The sequence below is a fragment of the Harpia harpyja genome, chromosome 9, assembly GCF_026419915.1.
Source record: "Harpia harpyja isolate bHarHar1 chromosome 9, bHarHar1 primary haplotype, whole genome shotgun sequence".
In the NCBI taxonomy this organism is placed as follows: domain Eukaryota; kingdom Metazoa; phylum Chordata; class Aves; order Accipitriformes; family Accipitridae; genus Harpia; species Harpia harpyja.
This window is the reverse complement of record NC_068948.1, coordinates 1,350,304-1,374,827: the sequence shown is the minus strand read 5'-3', so window position 1 is coordinate 1,374,827 and position 24,524 is coordinate 1,350,304. Positions and strand designations below refer to the sequence as shown.

The 24,524-nt window shown below is 40.7% G+C and overlaps 1 protein-coding gene across 4 annotated transcripts in view; it reads left to right on the top strand.

Moving 5' to 3' along the window:
• NFAT5 (nuclear factor of activated T cells 5) overlaps nt 1-24,524 on the top strand; it is a 77,185-nt gene that overhangs the window by 714 nt on the left and 51,947 nt on the right. The window contains exon 1 of one of the 4 annotated variants that reach the window (XM_052796239.1): nt 4,228-4,364. The exons of the other annotated variants lie outside the window; for them this stretch is intronic. The gene's annotated coding sequence lies outside the window, so the exon portion shown is untranslated. Of the gene's footprint in view, nt 1-4,227; nt 4,365-24,524 lie in introns of those variants that run through there. 4 annotated transcript variants of the gene reach the window in all.

Here is a 24,524-nt window from a genome sequence, read left to right as displayed (position 1 = left end):
CTCGGGGCCCGGCGGCGGCCCCCGCGGGAGCGGCGTCGCGGCGGGGGGCTGCGCGCCCGCCCCGCGGGGCTCCCTCCCTCCCTGCCGGTGCCAGTACCGGTACCGGGAATGCGGCCCTGTTTACCTCACCGTTCGGCGGCGCATCCGCGGGGATGCGGGCCGAGCCCCGCTGGAGCCCGGAGCAGCCCGGGGCGGGGGGACGGACGACGGATGCCTGGGCCTGGAGTTGGGAACGAGAAGTAATGGGGCACGGGGAATACGGGCAGCTGGAGGTATCCCAAAATCTGCTCGTTAAAGTTTCTCGGAAAAGGGTTTCCGTGGAAGAAGAGGCCTCGGAGAGGACGTGAACGTTCTGATTTGGGTTAGAAACTGGCAAAAAGCCCGAGCAGCGGAGGGCTGGTTTTCAGCACGGCGGTGGGTTGCGGTACCGGTACCGGACAGTTCAGACCATCTCCCGGCGTTTACCCCGTCGGTGGGGGTCTTGGGGGGGGGGGGTTAAGCTGGCGTCATCGGCCCGTGGGAAGTGAGGCCAAGAGAGAATGCAGGGAATGCTGAAAGTAAACGAACGGAACGCCTGTTTTCATAATAACAGAATTTTAGTTTTGACAAGTGGACGGTAATAAGGAGATGTGTGTTAGGGCAAATCTTGCCTACTACACGAGTTCTTAGCTCCTTTTCTCTTATTTAAAAGACTTGAAAGTCACTACCAGTAGTTCGTTGAACACCTCTGCCCACAGTACAACTGGCGTGGGGAGCACTGTTGGGGGTGTATGACAAAAGAAATTTTAATGTCTTTTATTACCCTGAAGTGAAGGTAGCTAATCAGAGTCTAATATTGTTACAGGAAAGATTAAACTTTTTTAGAATTTTTGGAACTAATTGTAATATGCTCATTAACTCTCAGTTGTGTGTCCTTAGTGATGAAGCTAAAAGAAAAAGACTTTAATGAGTCAAAGCACATCTTTAAAGCTCTCCAACTGCTCTAAGTCATTGTCTCGCTGTTCTGTAGAGATCTTAAAGTTATCACCAGTGTATAACAGTTTGTAAAATTTTTTAAAGATGTTACTACAAGGGTTTAAGGCTCTCCTGTTATCTAACAGGTAGGTATTCCAATTGGTTTCAGCCCTAGTGAGGGCAATAAAAGGGAAAGACTATTTTGAAACAGGGCAGTTCTAATTAAAAAAAAAAAAATACAGGTGATAAAACCCCATCAAAATTATCATTTCTCATACTGGATATTTGAAAAGTGCGCACTGTTAAAGTAATTGGTAAAACATTTAAAATAAAAAAGGTTCCATGTAAGTTGTGAAATCTCTTCAAGGGCTCATACTTAACTGAGCAGAACTTGTGAACTCGCCAATCTTACTGTGAATTCTCAAAATTTTTTATATTTAATGGAATGGTTGAGTGTCTGTTTCATGTAGGAAAAGGATCTTCCACTGATTAATCAAGAGTGTATTTTTTCTTCCGGTGGCGTTGATGTGGGTTCAGAGCTAGAAAGTGTCCAGAGAAGGTTGTTTGATGCTTAGGAGTGGCCATATGAGCTTCGTGATCCAAACAAGATGGCATATGATAGAGGTGTATAAAGCAGTGAATGGTTGTAAAGAGGTTAAAGCAAGGTTTGCTTTTCATATTTTGTCATAATAAAAGATCAAGGAGATGCTGAAATGCAGTTTAATTTAAATTAAAATTTAGAACAAATGAATATACTTTTACAGAATGAATAATTAAGTGTTCCTCTTTGCCGTGAGGTATATTAGTACAATTTTTAGCTGGATTTAGGGAAAGGTATTAGTGGTTATCTGATTAATCAGAACACAGTTCAGTGTGCTTTTTTTTTTTTCCTAGATAGATAACAGGTAAACTTATCCTGTGGACAAATGCTCTGGATCAGAGTATGAATACAACTGATGAGATAAAGGGAAAGGTCTGAACACAGTGAGAAAGCCACAAATATGCATTTGTGATGAGGGTGTGTTAGGAGCATGTAGTTTCTCGTAACTGGTCTCCTTTTAGAAATGCAGCTACCCTGCAGTTTGGAATCCGACTCCCAAATTGACTTGGGGCCAGTAACTTTTCCTCTGAATTGCATTCCTGTGTGCGCGTTGGGATGGCTGCGGTTTAATGATACCGGTCTTGTAAGTTTGTCATTGATGATCACTGTGATGTTTTGGAAATACAGAGATTATGAAGGTGAGAGAAGCTGTAAGATTGGGGTGGTCTTGGGAGTAACTGAGGTTTTCTAACATACAAACTTTAGTTTATTGAAATTAAAGTAGAAGATTATTAGTGTGCTGATTAAAATGTATTTGCCTGCTCTTCAAAGTGAAGTTATATTTGAAAACCCAGTGAATCAAGACGTAGCTTACGCTACTGCAATTTTTTTATGGTAGATTTTGTCCTGTTCCCTGGACAGACCGAGTTATGTCATCGATCTGTCCCCGCGCTATGTGTTAAAGTTTTGGCTTGCATGGCCATTTCATTTAAGGTTTTTGTTGTTCATATTCCTTTAAAAATGTTAAGCAGAACTTCTAAAAGCACACAGACCTAAGGTGAAATGGCAACACAGACAAAGGGAGAGTTGTTAATTTAAAATTTGATCTGATAATTTGAGTTATTTCTTTTCATTTATGCGTAGCTTGGGAAAGAAAATATTTTTCTTTGAGTACCTCAATACTTTATCTTCCAGTTTTTACTCTTGTAGGTGTGGTTTCATGAGCAGTTCCAGCCAGTATGAATTCCCACTTGCTGAGTTAAAGCAGTCTTGTCCCCTATCTTTTCTTTGCTGCTCTGCTCATGCCAACGCTTACGTGGCCATGCAGTGAACTGGATTGGGGAACTGATCATGTTAAAATTAACTCAGCTTTTCCCTTATTCCTTCTCAACCCTGCCCCCCAACAACAAAAAGGAAAAGGGGAAGAGAAATGTTGATTTTTAACTAGGTGAGTATCCTGGTCATGTTTGCTGTAGGTCTTTGTGAATGGCTTGTGCTGACTCAAGGAAAGGACATGTGAAAACTAGCAGTGGGGAAGGGTGGGACTATTTCTTTCAGCAGCAGTGCCAGCTTATATTGGCTTAAAATGATAGTGAAACTGTACTTAAGTTGCAGGCCTCTGGAATATGACTGGTTATAGCTGTTAAAAACAAGAGGAAAGCAAAGTGTTGATTCCAAGGCCTGTTGCTGAAGCTCATCCCTGTAGATCCTGAGGAACTGACCTATGCTACAGACTAAACCCCATCTTTTTGTGTATAATCAATATTGAAAAAGGTATATGCTTTGTAACCATTGCAGATGGATGGTATCTCCTAATAAGAAGATAATAAAGATATACAGAAATGCATGCATTTTTGAATGCTGAAAATGTTTAGAATGTAATAGGTTTAATTCCCATCTTTACATAACATACTGTCCTTTTTGAAATAAAACAACCCAAATGTGCATACAAATTAGTAATGTAGTAGAAGAATCACTGGAGCATAAAACCTGAAACCTTGAGGCTAGTTGTTCTGTGGTTGAATATCGTATGCAATATTCAAATATAGTAAAGTTAGCTATTCATTGTAAACAGGAAGAGGAGAAAAACTGTGATTAAAGCAGTTCATCAAATGTCAAGTACTAAATCTGAACTGATTAAATGTGTGATTAAGTTAGCTAATACATGCCTTTTGAACAATTACAAAGTAACGTGTGTGTACTAATAAAGTTGCATTTTTGCAGTGCAGCAAGTGTCATCAGAACTTTAGAACTTTTTATTCATATCCCCCGCGCCGATTTTGCTTTATGCAGCTCGGTAACTGTAAAACTGTGAGACTTTCTGGAACTTGGAAGCAACAAGAAAAGTGTTAGTAGTCTCTTAAATAGCTCTTTTGCCCTAAAAATGTCATATAGTCAAAACTCAGTTTTCCTCCATGCTTAAATGTTAAATGATGGTAATCTACTTGTGTTTACTGATAGTTGTTGATACAACACGTGGTTTTTGGTGAATTTTTTTTTTCCTACCAAAACTTTTTTCTTTCCATGATCCAAGGGATAACCCCAATAAGACAGTGACTGAATTATCAAAGAGGGATGGAACAGATGCTTTATAAAAATAGTAAGAGCCTGCTCTTAGTTTTGAACTTTAGAACTAGTACTAGCAGTTTTTAGGAATAGAAATAATACTTAGCTTCTTTTTGTAATAATACTTAACTTCTTTTTGTAGCTCACAGAAGGTGCCATGCTGGACAAGCAGTGCTGGGTGTTATGTGAGGGACGGACTGCATACATCCGCCTGTTGCAGCTCTTCCAGCTGCCCCTAGGACATTCTGACTTAAGTCAACTGAATGGGATTCTACCAAAGTTCCTTAAATTCTGTGTCAGACTTGTAAATGTCCATTTCTACTTTGAATCTTACCAGTTTATTGGCTTTAAAAAACAAAACTATGGAATGTGTTGCTGCAAGATGATTATGTGTGGTGCTGGGGGTAGTGGGGAGGATTTTGAATTCTCAGCTTTTCACACCGTAATTTGAATATTCCAGTGACAGAGCTGTTCAAACAGACCTTTTTCCCCTGCTGTCTGTTCTCACCCATGTACTGTTCTCCGAATTGTGCCAGCACAGTTGTTTTTTGTGGCTGCAAGATGAATAGGATTGGGAAACCAATCTAGAATGAGTATATTGTACTTTTGATAGGATTTTCTAACGCTGTTCTGCTCCCTAGTCTAGTTTACTCTGCAGCTGCACAAGTAGTGGTGTCAAGACAAGAAAGGGGGTATCGAGGACTGGGATTAAATGGTAGAGGAGGTAGCAGATGAGGTAGGACTGCTAAACTGGCTCAGCCACGGAAAGAAATGCCCCTCACGTCATGCCTTCTGTTGCATTTACTGTGCCTGTGCTCTTGTGCCAAGACCAGGAAAGCCAGGCTTCCTGCCTGGGCTGGTTTCTTGGGGATCGGTGAGGGAATCCATTTCTGGAGCTCGGGAAGCCGGGCAGGACGCTGCAGCACCTCTCCTGCTGCAGGTGTGGATGGAAGAGTGTGAGGCTGTGTTCCTGCCTTAGGTTCTCCTTTGCTGCCTGTTTGTATCTGAGTGTAAACGTGTGGTGTGGATCAAGAAGTAGGGGAAATGAAGATGGATTAAGTAAGCTTTTTCTTTAGACTAGTTCTAAAGACTAGTTGGATTTTTTTCATTGTCAGTTTTACTCGTTTTGGATACTTTATGTAGTTCCATGAAAGTTGTAGATTTTTTTCTATTGGAGAATCTCCATACATTGCCCAATTCTCTTGTCCATTTAAATTTGGATATTCAAAGAAACCGTAATTGGAGAGAATATATTTCAGTCCCGTGGAAGGATTTGAGTATTGCAATAAGGAGCTTGGATTGGACTTGATTTAGTGAGACCTCGGCATGAGCATGGCAAGTGTTGCACTGATCCGTTTCACAAGGCAATGGGCTCTGCTGCTTCGTCAGCTGGGCTTGCTCCTGAAGGAGGGGTGCTGTTGAAGCCTGCAGGCCATGAACGTGTGGTTACCTGCGATCAGATGTGTTGGGTTCAGACTTCTTCCACTTGCAAAGTCAAATGGGTACATTTTATTACGTTGTCTTTTAATCCAGCAATGTTGGGGGGTTCTCAGGGACTTAGAGGTTGGAATACTGTCTTGAGTTATTGTGCAGATAATTTCTCATTGCGGGTATGCTTTAGAGGAAGACACTCTTCCCCAATACTTTCTTTCCTCCCACCTTAGTCTTTCTTTTTTTGATTCATCGTATTCTTCGTTGACGAAAGGTTATGCCACTCGGCATCTCTTCTACTTTGTTCTGGAAAGTTCTTTCTGCAGTTTTGACACTTGCTTTAATAGAGATCTGAAAATTTTTAGAATATGAAAATATTAGGAGTTAAGAGTACTTGTGCTTCAATTAGTTCAGGACCTGCATATTTGAAATAACTTTGTAGCTGCTCATAAGTGGAATCTATAGCATACTGTTGTTTAGTATAGTCAAGAAGCAAATTTTTTATCATGTGTTTCCTAGATTGCAGATTAACATTTTTCAATTCTTGTAAAGCATCTGGTCTTTGTAAGTTTTCACCAGCATAGTTACCTTTTAGGGTCTGCTGACTAAAAATCATTGTCAGCCTGGAGCCTTGATCTGATTTTTGCACCGGGACAGAGATTACTTAGTTTTACGTGGAAATGTACTTCTTTTGAGTTGGAGAAAATGGAGGAGAAGTAATGCTTTCTTTCATACAAAAAGGCAATGGCCTGAACTCATTCTGAAGTTTAGACACGCTGCTAAACCCTAGCAGGAATTGATGAGGGGCCAAAGTGCAGGTGAAGTAAGGTATGTGGTCATGTCTTTGCAGTTTATCACGTTTGTTATCTTCTCTGTGTTTATGTAAAGAGTAAACTGATGAGATTGAATGAATATTCAGACAGGTTTTGGCTTTCTCATCAGCAAGTACAGCAATTATTTTAGGAGCTGACTGAAACAAACTCTCAGATCTAACTTTGAACAGTGGTGTAACAGCGGATTCTAATGGGTGCATAGTAAAATCTTAAGTAACTGCTATTTCCAAAAGCATGCAGTGCTTTAGCAGTGTTTGAAATGTGAATGCTCAACATCAGTTATGTTATTAACTCATGTAGTTGTTAGTGATCTGTATAGTGAATATCACTGCACCAGACTAAGAGGAATGTTTGCACTATTTACATAAATACGGTTTGAAGAATCGTTCTCCAATTCCCCTTGATTACTTGTCCCTCCAGCAGTTGGAAAGGTTTTACAGTTGCTTTGTAAATAATAAGAAAGAATTTCAGGTCACTTTACAAAGTTTATAAAACTAATGCAATATGCCAAAGTAATGCAAAGTTTTGATACTAAAAGCAGATTTGAGTTGTGGTGAAGTTCAGGCTGTTTGGCGAACAAAAGGAAGTTGGATAGCAGTTCCTATTAATGCCCAGACAAGATGAAGCATATAGGAATGAAAGAGATTTAAAGACAGTAATAAAAAGTTTTCAAATGTTGGAGTTCCACTTCTGTTCAGAAAACCTGATACTACAAGCCAGTTGTTTCAGTCTCTCATTGTCTAGAAGCCTGATTTTTTTTTTTTTTTTTATGGATTCACTCAGCAGCAGAATCTGTAAGTTTTGATAGTAGCACTACAGAGTGATTGGAAAATAATAAGCTGCAGAGTTCAGTAGCTTCTGTTCCCTATGACAGTTTCTGTTTTCTTGTGCATAGGGGAACGTGACCTACTAATGTGACTATTAACTGATAGTGGTCATGCAAGCTGCTTTGTAAAGTGGGGCAGGAAGATGCGAGTTGTAAGTGACGATCTGCCTCCATTAAAATTACATTCCGCTTCCCTCACTCAGTGCTTGTCCTCAGAGTGTTGATGGCAGCAGCGGCTCCTTCTGCAGGCCGTAGCAGAGCTTGTGCCAAGCAGCACTGCATATCTATACGTTTGAGTAACACGAGTCCCACTAACAACACGTTTCACAATTTGGGTATATCTCCCTTTGCTGTGAGGTTCCTTTGTATGTATGTGTGTATATGCTTAACTGTTTGGGGTATAACCGGAGTATGTAGAATCTTTTTCAGTTTTTTTGACTCTTGGTTGGTTTTTGGATTCAGCAAGAAATTCCACGGTCCGATCGTATACTTGGTGAAGAAATATTTCTTGTCTTCCACTTCAAGTTTATTCTCTCTTCAGTTTAGTGTTAGGAGGTCTCCTGGTTTAAAATATTTGAGTATGTTTTTGTTTCTTAGGGGGGAAAAAAGGTGGCTTAGCTTGGAATATGTATTCCTATTAAAGCAGACTTACTGAGGAACTTATAATTACAGTTCCTGGTAGTCTTCCTTATATCTCGTAAGTAAATGCTGCAGACCCCAGGAATCTGATTTAGGTTAAACTTCTGAAAAGAATCAGATGTCCCAGTTGTGCAGGGGGTAGGAGAGGACCAGGGTGAGTACTTCTGGAGGCAGCGCCAGCTCTCAGTCACACCATCACTGAGGTTGACAGGGATGTCTTGAGATCATCTAATCCAAACCCCCTGCTCAAGCTGCGCCAGCTAGAGCAGTTTGCCTGGGACCATGTCCAGTTGGGTTTTGACTGTCTTCGTGGATGGAGACTCTACAACCTCTCTGGGCAACCTGTGCCAGTGTTTGGCTTCCTTTGTGGTTAAGATAATTAAGATGGAATTTAATGTGCTTTAATTGGTGCCTGTTGCCTTTTGTCCTGTCACTGGGCACTGCTGAGAAGAGCCTCTCATTCCCTCCCATCAGGTATTTCTACACATGGATAAGACCCCCCTGAGCATTCTCTTCCCAGGCTGAACAGTCCCAGCTCTCTCAGCTTCTCCTTGGGGGAAAGATGCTCCAGGCCTTTTATCTTCATGGCCCTAAATGCCTGTCAGTTTGTGAGTTCTGAACAGCTTTTACTATTGTTGGGACGTTTGTGAGTTCCCACATCAGAAATTCTCATGTCTAGTGCCGTGTCGCAGTCATTTTCTTATTGGGGCACTAAGTCAGGTTTTTCCTTTTGAATATAGCAGTTTATTTTCCTGTACACTGAGATTTTGTATCCTATTATCAGTTTTGCTGAGGATATCTACCAGGTTTAAAACCTACTGGGAGGTGTGACAGCCATGTTACTCCCTTAAGAAAGGGGGTGACACTTGTTTATCAAGAGCATGTTCCTTTGAAAGTGACTTTCTGGACATTCCTGGAGTTCTGTGCTCCAGGCACACTCAGCACGTTAGCAGTTTTAAACTCCTCTCTGCATTTGTTAGTGATAGAGAAAGGACTTCCATCATTTCTTGTAAGTATATTTGTGTGAGTGTGATCAGTGCCCGCCCTTAGCCTGTCTGCAGATTTCATTTGGGAGTAATCTTACTTTGTTTTTCTTTTAGGGCATCTGAATTCTAGACAGGGCCATCTGCCTCGCCTTGAAACTTGAACCACACCTGGAATGGAGTTGCTCTTTAATCAGATGGGGAAATAATTTGGTTTCTTATTTTGTGACCTGAAAGGATTCAGCTTAAGCTTCAGTAATTCAGTTATTTGCTGCCACTTAAGCAAAAAAGGTGCTTTTGGAGGTGTGGTAGCAAGGAAGGGATTAGATTGTTTAGAGTAAATTTAAGTACTCCTTGCCGTGCAGGTATTTCAATCCATTAATACAATAGCAAAAGAATTCATTTAGGAAGATTACTGCCTTTCTGCACCTGAGCCAAGGAGTCTACAGGCTTTATTTTTACTGAATTCAGCTTTTAGACATAGAGGAAAGACAGCCGAAGTACTCTCAGCATTTAAAACAAACACTTTCTATAGTGGGATACTAGTTATCTGTTGAAGAAACTCTGAGTACAAGGGTTTTTTCCCCCCTTTAGAAGTCCAGTAAGGAAAGACAACTTAATCGAGCTGAAGAGATCTTTAAGTATAACAGCATATGTGTCATGGTTTAACCCCAGCCAGCAACTAAGCACCACGCAGCTGCTCACTTACTTCCCTCCCACCCAGTAGGATGGGGGAGAGAATTAGGGCAGGAAAAAAAAAAAGTAAAACTCATGGGTTGAGGTAAGAACAGGTTAATAGAACAGAAAGGAAGAAACTAGTAATGATAATAATAACAATAGTAAAATGACAATAATAATAAAAGGATTGGAACATACAAAACAAGTGATGCACAATGCAATTGCTCACCCCTTGCTGACTGATGCCCAGTTAGTTCCTGAGCAGTGATCTGACCCCCCCCCCAGGCCAACTCCCCCCAGTTTATATACTGGACATGATGTCACCTGGTATGGAATACCCCTGTGGCCAGTTTGGGTCAGCTGTCCTGGCTGTGTCCCCTCCCAACTTCTTGTGCCCCGCCGGCCTTCTTGCTGGCTGGGCACAAGAAGCTGAAAAATCCTTGACTTGGTATAAACACTACTTAGCAACAAGTGAAAACATCAGTGTGTTATCAACATTCTTCTGGTACTGAACCCAAAACATAACACTATACCAGCTATTGGAAACAAAATTAACTCTATCTCAGCCGAAACCAAGACAATATGACTTTTGAGAAACTGGTCGTAGCAGACTATAATGACTCAGTTTATTGGGGAGTGGGGCGGGATAGTCCTAGACAAGGGATGTTGGAATCCTCAAAAGCTTTTGACAGGTACGCTTTATCCATCCAGATACAGTCTTTATCTACATGCTTGCCAATTATCCCCATGAACTCTAACCCTCAGTGAACTTATCTTCCGTTATATTGTCTTTCCTTGAATCAATGTCAAGCTTTAGCATATACAAGGTGTTGCACAGTTTAACTGTAGGTACAAAACTGAAGAAGATTTGAATGAAGGGGAGAGGAGTGCAAAAGCCATGAATGGTATAGCATAGATAAACAGGCTGTGCTTATTTATTATTTTCATTACTTCAGAGATAAGAGACACCTAATGCAATGTCCAGGCAGCAATTTAAAACAAAAGACAGATTTTTTTTTTTTGGTTCTTTTTCTTTTTTCTGTACACCATTTAATTACAGAAACAATTGACAGATGTTTTGGGTGGTGAAAAGATAAATGGTTCGAGAAGCTGTTAGATTTGTAGATGGTATATCTATTTAGGGAAGCCCATAAACTAGGGAGTTAGTCTGTAGCCGATTGTCAGAGTTTGGAAGGTGGTATAATAGAAATACTCTTTTAAACTTACTGGTTCTTGTAAACCTTTCCCTATAGTTTGCTGCTATCAGAGAAAAGATGTGGGCTAATCAATACTTGGTTTGATTTGTTATGACCATCCTTAAGTTTTACATAACTTGGCAGTTCCAGAGCAGTTACACCACTGATTCTTTCATTGCTGTCTCCCTCCGATTCCATTGGGGTTTTAGCTCTGTAGTACAGAAAGGAATCTTTTATCCACATTTTTGCGGTGAAATGGTTGGCTTAGGTTCCCGCTTGTCTCCCGAGAGTCATGTGTGAACATATTTGGAGAAGAACTTGCTTAATAGTTTGAAAACCTGTTTTTACAAACAACTTGCATCTTTATTTCCTTGAGGAATTCCTTCCAGGTGCAGTGTTTATCACACAGGTTTGCCTGTGGTTGAGGATGCACCTCATTAGTTGCATCTATCTTTATCTGCAGTCTAAGGGAGCCTTGGTGTGTATCAGCAGCACCGCTTGTTAGAAAGAACAAAGGGCTTGTAGATGTAGAGCCTGGGATGGGACTGTAGCACCTTGTGCTTGATGAAAGCTTGCTTTGAACAAAAGCTGTCCATAACACATGCTTCTGCTATGTCATTCAGGCTCACTAAAAGGATTTTATTTATAATCTTCTTTTTCCCTTTCCTCTTTTTTTCCAATTTCCGGCACGAGTGTGTTCAGAGTAGCTGCTGTTGGTGCTAAATGTGACAAAAAGCTGAGCAGGCAATCTGGGACTTGTGTGCCGTGCTCCGAGATGCCTTGTGACTGTAGGAAATGTGAGTGAAGCATCCAGGCTGTCTCTCATTACTTTCAGTGTTTTTTAACATTGATGCAGTTTTACCTCCTAAGCTGGTATCTTGCAATACCAGAGAGAGAAGTTGTGAGATACAAGAGTCTTGGGCTCCATTGCCTCTCACACAAGTCTCTTTCACCTGATTAGTCAGTTTATTACAAGTTGTGTTACAGACGTCAGGCTTTCAGCAGAGCTTTCTTTTAGCTGTGCCAAGGAGTATTGTTTGTTAAACATTACTTCATGTTTGTTTTTAAAAATTATGTTTATTATCAAACATAGTACTTGAATTATAACTAGAAACCAAAATGATGGTAGGAAGCATAAATATTTCTTAGTTTTGGGGGTGACAAAACAAAAATGCCTTTTATTGTCAGTATCAATAAAATGAGTAAAGGGAGGGAGGCATGAAGGTAGTTTGTGGGCTCAAGGTGCTAGACATCATTCTAGGAGTTAGTAGGACATGTCAAATCTCCTGAACATAGCCTCTACACCCAGGTTTACAATAAAATACTGAATCTGAGAGATGGTTGCAATGTATTGAAAGTGTCTGAATACCTGTATGCTTTTATTCTTCAAAGTCAAATCCTGTGGTATAGCCTCAAAAGAAAAAAAGCACATATGTTTTTCATTGCTGGTGTTGCATTTCTTGTTCTACAGCAAATGTAAGAGATGGCAAAAATAACCCCATCAGAAAGAACTGCAAACCTGAAAAGGCTGAGAAACATTGTTCTGAGACAATAGTAAATTGAGGGTCAGGTGGACTTCTGTGTGTCTCTGAATTCAGGTGGTGCATTGCACCTACGGAACTAGCATAACTGGCTGGAGCACTTGATTACCTCTGTGTTTCTGGTGAACTTTGATTTTGAAACAATAGCAGTGTTTTAAAGCGATTGATAAATAGCTATTCTTTGGTCATACTGTACTTGGGTTTCTTTGAGCATTTGAGAAATTAAGTCTTTGTAGTGACAGAATGTGAAGATGGGGAGAAAACCCAACTATCCTTAAAATTCAGTTTAGTATAGAATCACAAAGAAATGCCATTGTTTTAACAACTGTATATAACAGTGTTATATGGCAAAATGAGGTTGTTTGAATTCCTTAATTGAATTTTCATACCTATCGTGTTCGGATTCTTTCCAAACATAAGCTTAGCTTGGTTTCCTGCACACTGGAAGACATGGCAACATTGGATTTATTTCTTTTTTAATTCTTAAGGTATTGTGAACAGATTGATTTGGGGCTTTTTTAATTTCTTTTTTTTTTTCCCCTCCCCTTTTGGGATGTTTATGTGAAAAATGTGCATCTTGAAATACTACTCCTCCTATGTGGTAAAGCCTTTGAAATATGTTGCTGAAGGATTTAACTGTTTAGCGGAGTGGTACCTTGTTGTGTTCATGTACGTGCAGTTCTGTCAGTCCTTAGCTGCTCTGCCTTGTCCACTGTGGTATTCTAGCAGTATCTTGAGTTCTTGGGTTTTTGTCTGGAGTTTACAACTGCATAGGATAGACTTTTCAGTAAGTCATTACTGGTCCATTTCTTGAAGTGACAATTACTAAATAATGTTGTTCTCTCTTTCTGAGATGTGTAAAATTGGATGCAAACAAGACACAGGATTTATACTGCCTGTCTACATTTATAAAAGTACTCTTTGAGCTGTGAATGGGAGTGACTGAAACACAGCCAGGAAAGCTTTATTTGATATTTGGATGAATGCCATAAATAGAATTCAGCTAACACATGCCTTTGTCAGTTGTTGAAATTCAACTTTAAAAGGATTAATTTCTCAACCCTACCCTGCTGTGCAGAATCCCGAATATTGAGTTTAACAGCTTTTCTGAAGGTTAGTGGAATACTGCAGTAACTGATTTTTGTTCAGTTATGAATTGCTTGCAAAATTACCTTTTTATTGCTAGCATTTTTGGTACGAACACTTGTCCTTCAAAAAAAAAATGCAAGAAGCAACTTTTAGCTTTCATTTTTATTTTTAAGTACAAGAAATAATGATATTACAGTTGTGATAAAATTTTAATGACTTTGGTGTCTAATATATTACTGATCATCTGCCCTTAAAATACAGGTGGCTGTCTTTCCAGCAAACTCTTCTCCACTAACATACTATAATGTGCATTTCAGTGTTGGAGTAGCCGCATTTGCAGACAAGATTTGGATTTTACAGTGTCCAGTGCTACATCATCAACATGGAGTGCTCAGATCCTCTGCTGATTCTTCAGAGCTGAGCTGCACCACCACAAACTCTTTAATCACAAAGTTTTCTAGTGCAGGCAGAACCGTGGCATCTGCCTTTCCCTATGTGCTCATGAATCGTGTTGATTTAGGGTTTGCTTCTTTTGTCTGAAGCCAGAGGGGACTGGAAGGAAGATTTTCTGTTTGGCTGTGTAAAACATCCTTGTATACACTGCAGTTCCTTTGAAAACCTGCCACTGTTGCTGTAGCAGCAATATCGTTCTGCCAGTATTGACAATAACAGGAGCACTGGCGGGAAGACTTGCTTCCAGTCTTTTACTGCTTTGCCATCTACAGATATGCTGAATACAGTGTGGTAGATAAAGAGGGAGGGAATAGTACCCTATGGTTTGTTTCACTGTGCTCTACTTCAGAGGTGCTACTGAAATGAAAGCACCAGTACAATTTGTGTCAGGAAGTGTACCAAGTGTCTTGCTGACATACCTTCATTTGAGAGCCGTGTGAAAATTAGTGGTCCAATATGTTAACGTGTACAGGAACAGAATGAAGTAGTCTTTACGTATTTTAGGTTACGCTGTCAATTTCAACCAAGTCCTATGTTTAATCACATTTATTCTGAGACGTACTCGAAGACATGAAATAAAAGCATTGTTTTAGTAAATGTTACCTAGCGGATTGAGCACTGGACTGCAGCCTGGGTACATGAAATTCGATTGTGTCCTGTTGCTGGCTGGCTGGGGGGCCTTGCAAGTTACGTTCTTCCTACGGCTCAGTTTCTGCACTTGCAAAAATAGGAGTAATCAGACTGACAACTTTGTAAACTGTTTTAAGGTGTCTGCATCAAGACTATTAGTAATGTAGTGTGTCCTTTTGCTCAGCATCACTAAGTATAGGCTTTTTCTTGCTCTTTGGCTTTTGCCACACAGCTATGCAACAAGCACTTTGCATTCTTTGAACAGCTGCTGCATTTTATCTATTCTTATGTATGCTCAAGTAGGGTCTTCCCTTGCTCCGTATGAAACTTAAACCTGTCTTCAGGACTGTTTGCCTCATTTTTCACTACTGCTAAGCAAGCCTACGTTAAGTCTACTGAAGTTGCAAAGATTTTAAGAAATATGAAGATATGATAGTCTGTAGTATATCAAATCCTCTTTTGACAGATACAGAACAAAAGCTGATTTATTCTTTGTTGTCTATTCTTTCCATCTTCCAAATCTTTTTTGTAACTTTATCATATAAAATCTCTGCTGTACCTTAAGCAGAGCTGCCGTTGTGTGCAGTTGTTGTGGGCGATTCTCACTTCGGCGAGTGAGAGTTTGGATCTTCCGTGGAGTACTCAAAAAAGCCAACCAACTAAAGAAAAAAAGAAAGGAAAAAAAACCCCAACCCCAAAACCCCAACGACAACAAAACCACCACAGTGGAGTATAAAGTACTTTAGCGGTCACAGATTCTTCTGGCTTGTGCCTACCTCAGTCTGTTTCTCTTCTGTTTTTATGCACTAGGCGCTCTGTCTGTCTTCTAGTTGCCTTTCTCAGACTCTCAAAGCTTCCTCTGTTGAGCTTCTTACTGAGTCCTCGTTATCCTGCGTTGGCTTCCCGTCTGTGCAGTCCCTGTTCCTATGCACTGTGCCAGCCCCCTTATCAGCATGCCATCTCCTAGAGCAACAATTCTTAAAATACACCACTGGCTACGTGCAAACTCTGTTTCATTTGCATGAAGGTATATGTGTGTATTCTCAGTGTAGCTGTAGTAATGTTTCATCTTGCTAGCTTGGAGACAAAAAAGGAATAGACTGTCTATGTTTTCACTTCAGAATTTACTCCAATGGGTCCTGATGTTACTTCTCCCAGTTTAGCCTAGATGAAGCGAGAGCAGTCACTGCGTCGTGGAATGCGGAGTTTCTGTATTGGTTCCAATACCTGTTATACTTGAGGGTGGGCTAAGGTTTCTGAAACGTATCCTCTGTTCTCTGTGCTGTAATAACCAAACTTGTTCAGTAAATTCTTCTCCTGAGATCTGCAGGAGAACCTGTTTGTCTTTGGTGGATGTATGGAGGGAGCTGTGCGGAGGGCTGAGAACTGGAGGGCTCATCAGCTGGCTCTTACAGGTTCTTCCTGGCAGGTAAAATAGTTCGCTTCAAAGTATTCCCACACCCAAGCTTTTGTATACAGAAAAATCCATGACAGTCACGTGACACTAACATTTTGCAACAAAGCAAGGCTTTGATTACATGTTGAGTATTTAGAGCTGATGTAACACTCCATTACCCCCATCATTCTTTAAAAACTCTTTGTGAACTAAAGTATTGTGATAGAATCGGTGGCATACAACAAACTCAAGCACTAAACTATATTGTTTATCGTAGACACTGGACTTCCGAGTAGAACAGAACTTCAAGGTAAACAAACAAACCACAGGGTCTTCTGGCAGATTCAGAGGCCTAGATTTTTCAGGTGTAGAACAGATTTTGGTTTTAGCATCTCTTACCCACAAAAGTTTCTGGACGATACTCAGTTGCATATATAGTTTTATTAAAATGCAGCCACTTTTGGAGTGAGGAGTGACAGTCAGGGCCTTGCTTGACATTTGGAACCTTGGTAATACAGGTTTAGCCCAAAACTGTCTTAACATGAACTGATCAGCATCATAGAATCTTTATACATGTGTGTATGGGTACTCTGAACCTGAATTTGTATGCTTTGCTGGGTATGTGGTGGAATATGGACACCATTTATTTTTTCCTTTATAGAGTTTCTTTAATTTGCTGAGCATGTGTGCTCCACTTTAGTTTTCTCGCCTGCCTCCCGTGTGTGAGTATTTGCAGATTCATGTATTTCTAATTGTTTTTTAATCTTAGTTCCATGCAAACAACTCTCTTTGCCTGTTTGCTTGCTTGTTTTTTTGATCAGCTTAGAGTACATCATTAGAAGAGATTTCTGCTTCGATGCTGCCAGCTGATTAGAAGAGTACACCAAGGTTTTGTCTAATCTCTGGTGTGACTGTCATGTGCTGCAGCAAGGAAATGGCTTTGGAAGAAGCAGCCAAATCTGTACGGGTATTAAAACATGTTGAGGAGACTGGTATCAGTGGGGATCAAATGGGCAGCCGTTCAGTGCAGGGAGCTTATTAAAAGACAAGGATTAACTTTGCTGTTGTTCATGAGGTCATAGAAGTGGTAAGGGATTTCCAGGATGTACCTACCCTTAAAGGCAAAAAATGCCAGCCGCAAGTGGAAAATGCCCTGTCTTTGCCTCCACTGCAAACAATTTGGCTGGTTCACATCATCACCCATTTACTGATTGTGCTCTCCTGCATGACTGCCTTTTGAGCGGGAAGGCTGTCATTACCTTTTAGTCTAGGGGTGGGGATAAAAGGGATGCTGCTGAAGAAGCCCTCAGCATTAGAGGGGGTAAAGTCACAGGAGCAGATCACTGAGGTGGAAGAGGCAGACGGGTGGGCTGGGGGAGAGCCGGGGCTGTATTTCAGTGACCTCCTCAAGGCTAGGCTTGGGGAACAACCTGGAGAAGTGGCATTGAAGTAGGAGTTGGAGCTGCAGCCAGATTAAGTGATGTCTGACATCTTTGTTGTTAAGCGGAAAACTGTAGCAAAAAGAGGGATTTTCCACATCATGATCAGACATTGATTTAGAGGCTGTTATGTGCAGTGGAAGAATGGCTTCAGCTAAAGGCAGAAGCAATACTTCTTTCCTGGGTTCCTCTTTTGTGTTCTTAACTATGTGTTGTCACAAATAACCTGCCAACATTTCCCCACTATTACAAGTTTTACTGGTTATTCTACTGAATTTACATTGATTACTTAAAAAAAAAAAAAAAAAGGGGGTGGGGGCTGAGGGGCAATTACATGCCTAGAAAGCAGAAATGGCTATTTTACTGCATATTGCTTTCTTAGTTCTGTAGCAGGATTCTGTGGACCTGTAGCAGTCTGGAGTAGATGACCTTTTCAGATGATGATATCCATCTCCGTCTACGTTAGTTATGGCCTCATTTGCTAGTAGGTCAGGGCAAAGTTCTCCATCAAGTTTGTAACTTGGCTTCCATGCATGGAAGTTGTGGGTGGCATGGCTTTGCTTCTGGTACAGCATAGCAAAGCGTAAGAAAATCACTGCTATATCTAGAGAGCATTCCATAACATTTAAGTGTTTGGTGGTACTGGCAAAATGAGGATGCCTGCATTCATCATGGATGAGCCTGCTGTTGCTCTTAAACATTGGAAACGTGTATTCTCTGCTGTTTCTGTATCTTCTGTTCTCCCAGTGTCACCAAGTGCTGAGTTTCAAGAAGCAGCTTTTTGGTCAACCAGCCAGAAGGATCTCAATTAAATTTGCTGGTAGGCTAAGAAAGCCTCACAAAAGTTTGAGGACAGACAAGATCTTTTATAACATCATGAACCAGTCCTAGTACAGTGCGAGTTAACAAGGCACTAAATTACTAGAAATTGCAGTTCTTAATCTGTATAGCTGAAATTCCTACGTAGATGCAACCAAAAAGTCATTCAAGATTCATTAAAGGTTGGTAGCTGCAGAAAAGTCTTGCAAGTGCTGCATGTGATGAACTACTGGATCCATGTGTATCTGGTTTGCTGCATTACAGCTGAACTGATGATTTGCAACTACTTTCATTAGCTATTTTGGGGAAACTACTTCTCTTTCCTCTTCTGCCTGCCGTCGTCTTGAAGTGACAGCATCTCTCTCTGTTTCAGAGTTAAACTTGTGTTATTTAACAAGTGACCTTTTACTTGAAAGCGGCTTCTGTTCTGACTGTAGGAGGTTATCTGAAATGAGAATTCTCCTTTTTTGTTACAAGGGAGAGCACTCTCCATGGTGAGAATATACACGCTTTGGAAAAGGTGGGGCTTTCTTTGGGACATGTCCAAAGCTGCAGTGACTTCTCACAGAACCTTACAGTTGTCTTAGCACTCCCAAACAGGAATCAGTTGTGTTGTGTTCCCTTTGTTTCCATAAGCTTAACTGCTATGTTCCTAAGAATAAAGTTTAAATACAATCACAGTTTCCTAGTTAGTAAGGAGGAATCTAATGTGGCTGGTCACAAGGCGTGGTGTGTTTCTGAAAGCTCCTTTGATACTGTGTTGTTGAGAATGGTTTACAAATTTCAGTATAGTATTTTCTGTTGGTGGTGATGGGGGAAGGCTGGAGTACTTAGATTTTGCTGTAAGCCCAGATGCCTGTAATTTAGCTTGGTTAGTCTGTGTGTAGAAATCTAAAAACATGCCTAAGGGGCAACTGTGTGTGTGTGTGTGTGCCCTAAGGTGAAGTGAGTAAAATACGAAAAGGAGCAGCACTTAGAAATTTCAGTTTGCCATCACGAGCCACCAGCCTTTTGTACTTCCACTGTAATATCATCAGATCAGCTTCACCCACCGTTTCCTACCTTCTCTGAGTTATTTTGCCTAAATCTTTCTGAGGCCTTTCCTCTCCTTCAAAGAGAGAGCTCCTGTCACCAGCAGCTGGAACTGATACAGATACATGTTGACCCAAGGATATGTTTTTGTGTAGACTGATCATAATGCATCCAGCCCTTTCACAGATGGCTTTTGTTCAGTTCTTTTTAATTTAAAATGAACTGATTTTGGTTGTGTGTAGCAGTTTATACTAGGTGAGCATCCCTTCTAGCAGTGTTGTATATCCTTTTGTGTACCTTCAGGATTTGTTGCTGCTTTTGCAGTTTTTTTTCAGAAAAGTGGTGGTGAATACCTTTCACCTGAGACTGGATGCTGGCTCAGTTTGCGCTGATAGCCAAGCGTACTGGAATGCCTATTGTTTGGCTCGGGTGCACTGTTTTTGATGTGCTGCAATAACAAGCAAGTCCGGTATCATGTTACTTGATTATTTTTCATTAACATTTCAATTCTGAATGTTTTGTGCAGTGTCAAGCAGTACACTAACAAAATCTTGTCCTCCCCAGATGTAGGATTTTGTGGTGTTGGATATTGACCTAATGTTTGGTGCTGTTCTGGTCAGTATAGCCATGTGAAATATAATTTTCTGAACTGTCAGTATAACTGGCAGGAAGATCAAAGTTACAAGCAGCTGATCTCAGATGAGAGATTATAGGGGTAGGATAATCGGATAAAGAGCAGTTGAAGAAATTTGACACTTAAAATACTTTTTGCAAATCTGCCGTTCCCCATGTGTCCTTCACTTCAGCAGTAGAATTTGCAAAGCTTGAGCTCATCTAGTTAGTCTAGTTGAGGTATTTTGAGGGAAGATACAAGATTCAGAAGTTTATTATAAATAAGATACCTAATAACTGATTACATGAGTGCATGTGACAGAAAGCAGGTGAAGGTTTGTATGTGGAAATGAGTGTGTGTGACTCTTGGCTGATCATTAGTATTTTGTTTGTGTGTCAGTCTTCCTTATATTTCATAATAACAGTAATCCTGAAATGCACATTCCTCTCTTCCTATATGGACAAAGAATATGTGTTTAGGGGAGATGTTGGGTATAAATGGAGCTACTTCTTGCAAAAAACCCCCTAGAAACTTGAGATCAACTAATATATTCATCAAGGGGATTTGAAATCAGCAATAAGTTACAGGACACTTTGTGCTGTCAGCTGGCTGAAACTTGACTCCTTGATTCAACACAGTGGCTGCTGAAACCAGGAATTCTGTCTACATACTTATTCTTGCTAATTAGGCAGAAATACATAATGATGCTGAATTTTTATTTTTGCCTTCAAATGCAATACTGCATTTATATAACAGCCTTTTCTTTTTGTGGGTGTTTTCCACATGAATAAATGTAAAATCGTAGCAGAAAACTTCATATACTCAGTGTTTGTGTGTGTATGCACACATGTAAAACATGGTGATGGAGGTGAGCTGATCAATAGGGGAGGGAGCTTTAGCTATTTAAATATGCTATCAGGCATGGAGCAAAACTGTATCCTCTGGGGAAGAATTAGTTTCCTTGCAACAACTCTAATCTTTCTGGAATTTGTCAGTTTTTGCTTTAATGCTATTTATAGTGCAGCATATATAAACATTGGCCTGTGTTTAGGTGAAAACACAAAGTTTCATTTGAAGTCTGATTTGTGAAGAGCAGGCTTGTTGCAGCAAGCTTTCTTAAAGGTACCCCAACAATTTTGGATTCCTCAGAGAAGTGTTGAAATGATAGCTCCTAGTAATCCAGTTCACTAAAGACGTGTTTTAGACTATGAAGCTACATCTGTTCTGAAGAAAAGCCAGGAGTTGTTTTTTTCTTAAAGTTTGGATTTGACCTTAAACTTGTGCCATGTGTTCATAGAATCACAGAGTGGTTTGGCTTGGGCGGGACCTTCAAAGATCACCTAATTCCAAACCCCCTGCCATGGGCAGGGACACCTTCCACTAGACCAGGTTGCTCAAAGTCCCGTCCAACCTGGTCTTGAACACTTCCAGGGATGGGGCACCCACAACCTCTCTGGGCAACCTGTTCTAGTGCCTCACCACCCTCACAGTGAAGATCATCTTCCTTACACCCAATCTAAATCTACCCTCTTTCAGTTTAAAACCGTTACCCCTTGTCCTATCGCTACACTCCCTGATAAGGAGTCCATCCCCATCTTTCCTGTAGGCCCCCTTTAAGTACTGGAAAGCCGCTCTAAGGTCTCCCTTCTCTTCTCCAGGCTGAACAACCCCAACTCTCTCAGCCTGTCTTCGCAGGAGAGGTGCTCCAGCCCTCTGATCATCTTCGTGGCTCTCCTCTGGACCCATTCCAACAGGTCCATGTCTTTCCTGTATTGTGTTAATGCCATGGTTTTGATGGTTTGATGGTATTTCTCATGCTGCTGGGAGGGGAGGGAAGTTACGGGGAGCCATGAGAGCAGAGGGGGAGATAGGCCTGGAAGAACTGGGGAGGCAGAGGAGGCATTGATGATGGCCTGGCCTGTGCTGTCTGTTTTGAACCTTCATAGTGCTGTTTGTTCTCCTCTTCCACCACATCTGTGTTCTCTTGGCTGCACCTCACTGTGACTTCTTCAGCAGTGTTCTCTTCCCTCCTAATAGCTTGCTCTGTCTTCTCATATTTACAGCTGTCAAGGCTAATGCCAGCTTCTTTTCCTAGTGTAGGGTGCATCTTCAATTTTAGGTAGCCAAGCATATTGGGATAAAAAATGGGTGTCATGTTTTAGACCATGTTTCAGGTAGTTTGGTATTTTATCAATGAAGCATGAAATTAAAGATTTGCTCTTCATGGTCTTGTGATCTTTGGGAATGTGCTTCAATTCTAATTCTAGCTTTTCCCTCCCTCCCTCTCTTTATCGTATTGTTAGAATTATTCACAAAGATTATAATTGTGCTTGTTAGGATTACTGCTAAAATTATGTGTTCCCTGAGAAAAAAATATGCTGTAGGAGTTTTGGATCTGAGCATCCCTTTTGAAGCAGCAAATTTGACAGAACCTTCGTCATGTTTGAGAGTTAAAAATAAATTTGTTGAACAAAAAACCCCCAAACCAACTACCAACCCAAAGGGAAAAGCTCACTCTTACCTAATAACTTGGCTTTTGGAAATGAGGCTTTGTAATCAGCACCAAATATCTTCTGAATCATGACAGAATTATGATGATGAGCAGGTCTCTCCTCAAAGAGGATTTCTTGAGAGACAACAGAAAGAAATGAAAGTGTATGTATATATATATATGCAACATAAACCTAAAAATATAAAGTTTTCTCCACTTAGATGCACACACACATGCTGTGTTATGATCCCTCATTTTGGGGCTCATCACTAAACATTTTGCATAACAGAAATACTTGGTGAGTTGCTTCCAGTGTCTTAGGTGTAAAAGAATATTCAGCATAAGCAGAGCTGCCTGTCAAGTGACTGCAGCAGCTTTAAATACTGCTACTACTCCTCTAGGGGCAGCAGCCTTCCCAGCTCTGGCACAGTGGAGTGTGCAAGTTTCTTAGGTGGCTCAGCAGGATGAATTTGTTGCAGGGTGCACTTTGAACTAAAATCACTTTTTGTCAACAAAGCTGAATGGGCATAATTTTCCATACGACAGGTTGCGATGAATACCTTGGCTGGTGATTACAGTGCAGCAGCTGCTTCAGTGCTCAACATCTGCCTATGGCTGGTTTTTTGACAGAAGTGAGCTTGGATTTTACTAACCTCCTGCAGGTAGTAGTATCAGTGCCAGCCAGAGTAAAGGCTGGTGCTCATTTATGAGGGATTGCTGTCTGGAGCTGTTGTACAAACTGCTGGCTGCAGGGGTAATAATACTTAGAGGCACAGGGATGTCAAGCAGGGAAGTACTTTCTCACATCGTAATTGTATTTTTCTTCAGCTGGTATTTGTGCTTTTCATTGTTGGGACAAAATCTGAACCTTTCATTCTTCAGTCTCTTGAATTGAGATACTCATCTTGAAGAAAACTTGTAGTTCAGCAGAAAATACACCCACACATATCTCGTGGTTTCCAAACGCCACATTTTATTTGGAGAATTTTTTGATGTATTGATAGCTATGCCAGCATCCGAGCTTATAGGAGCCATTCAACATGGAAATAAGTAAACATTTTCTCTGAAAACTGCTTGGGATTTTGTGGTTCACGGAAGCTTTCTCAGAATGCAGCATGACAAATAACAAATGTCTGCAAAATAGGCAGCGCTGGCTGTGTTTCTGTGCTGGTAGAATGTGAAGTGGCTTGGGAGCATGAGTTACACTGGCTTGTTTTTAGAAAGGTGCAAACACACAGGTTTCGTTCTTTCATATAACTTCCCTGGGCTTTGTACATGAGGACTGAATTCACAGCTTAGGAAAGAAAGAGGAGAACTGAGACTGAAAGTCCCCAATAGCAGTCAGTGTAAGTACATTAATAGGGTTCTTGCTCTAATGCTTCCATGTATTAAAGCAGATCTGAATTTACAATGACACCTGTTGATAAATTGTATTGTCCTTATGATGCCAGTGCAGAAACTGCCTGACAGTGGCAATATGAAGTAGTAGCTGAGCTTTTTGGTTTCCCAGTTCTGGATCTTCCACTGTCTTCCCTGTTGTTAAAGCTGTGAACACAACTGCATAGGGTCTTAAATTCTGTTAGGTCAAATGTGCTCCTTTTTGCAAGCCAGATAATGTACAACCTCTCTACTCTTCTTCAGTGGATCGTCCAGCTAGAACTTGGCTGGTAGATTTTTAAATTTTTTTACCCAAGGCAGAGTAGGTTACAGTTGATCTTCTAGTGCCCTGTTTGTTCCTGCTGTTCTAAGAGTGAATACCTATTGCATCTCTTTCCCATGAATTTAGCACTCGTGATTCACCGGCAGAAGTATATTCAATGCGATTATGAAAAAAAAAAAAATTCTCTACTTCCTTTACCTTCCTCAGATGATTTGTCCCCCCCGCCCCCGTACTTCCTGCTCTCTCTTGGCATCTTAAGAAGAACTGTGCCTTGATAGCCCCCTTTCTTCCCCCTTACTGGCACAGCAGGCATAAGGAGATGGTATTTGGCTAGTAACAATTTTAAATGCAATTTAGTTTGGTTTTTAATTTTTGAATTGGATTCAAGTCTGTATGCACCTGTAACTTAAGTAAAAATTGTAAGATAAAAAATAAAGGCATGATTCGCCTTTTTTAATAAAAGCTAAAATTTAGAGTATGATTAAGCCATGTAAGTGCTCATACACACAAAAAGTACACAATAGTCCTGCTTAATAAAGTGTAATACGTTATCATTTGTCATGGTTTAACCCCAGCCAGCAACTAAGCACCACGCAGCTGCTCACTTACTTCCCTCCCACCCAGTAGGATGGGGGAGAGAATTAGGGCAGAAAAAAAAAAAAGTAAAACTCATGGGTTGAGGTAAGAACAGGTTAACAGGACAGAAAGGAAGAAA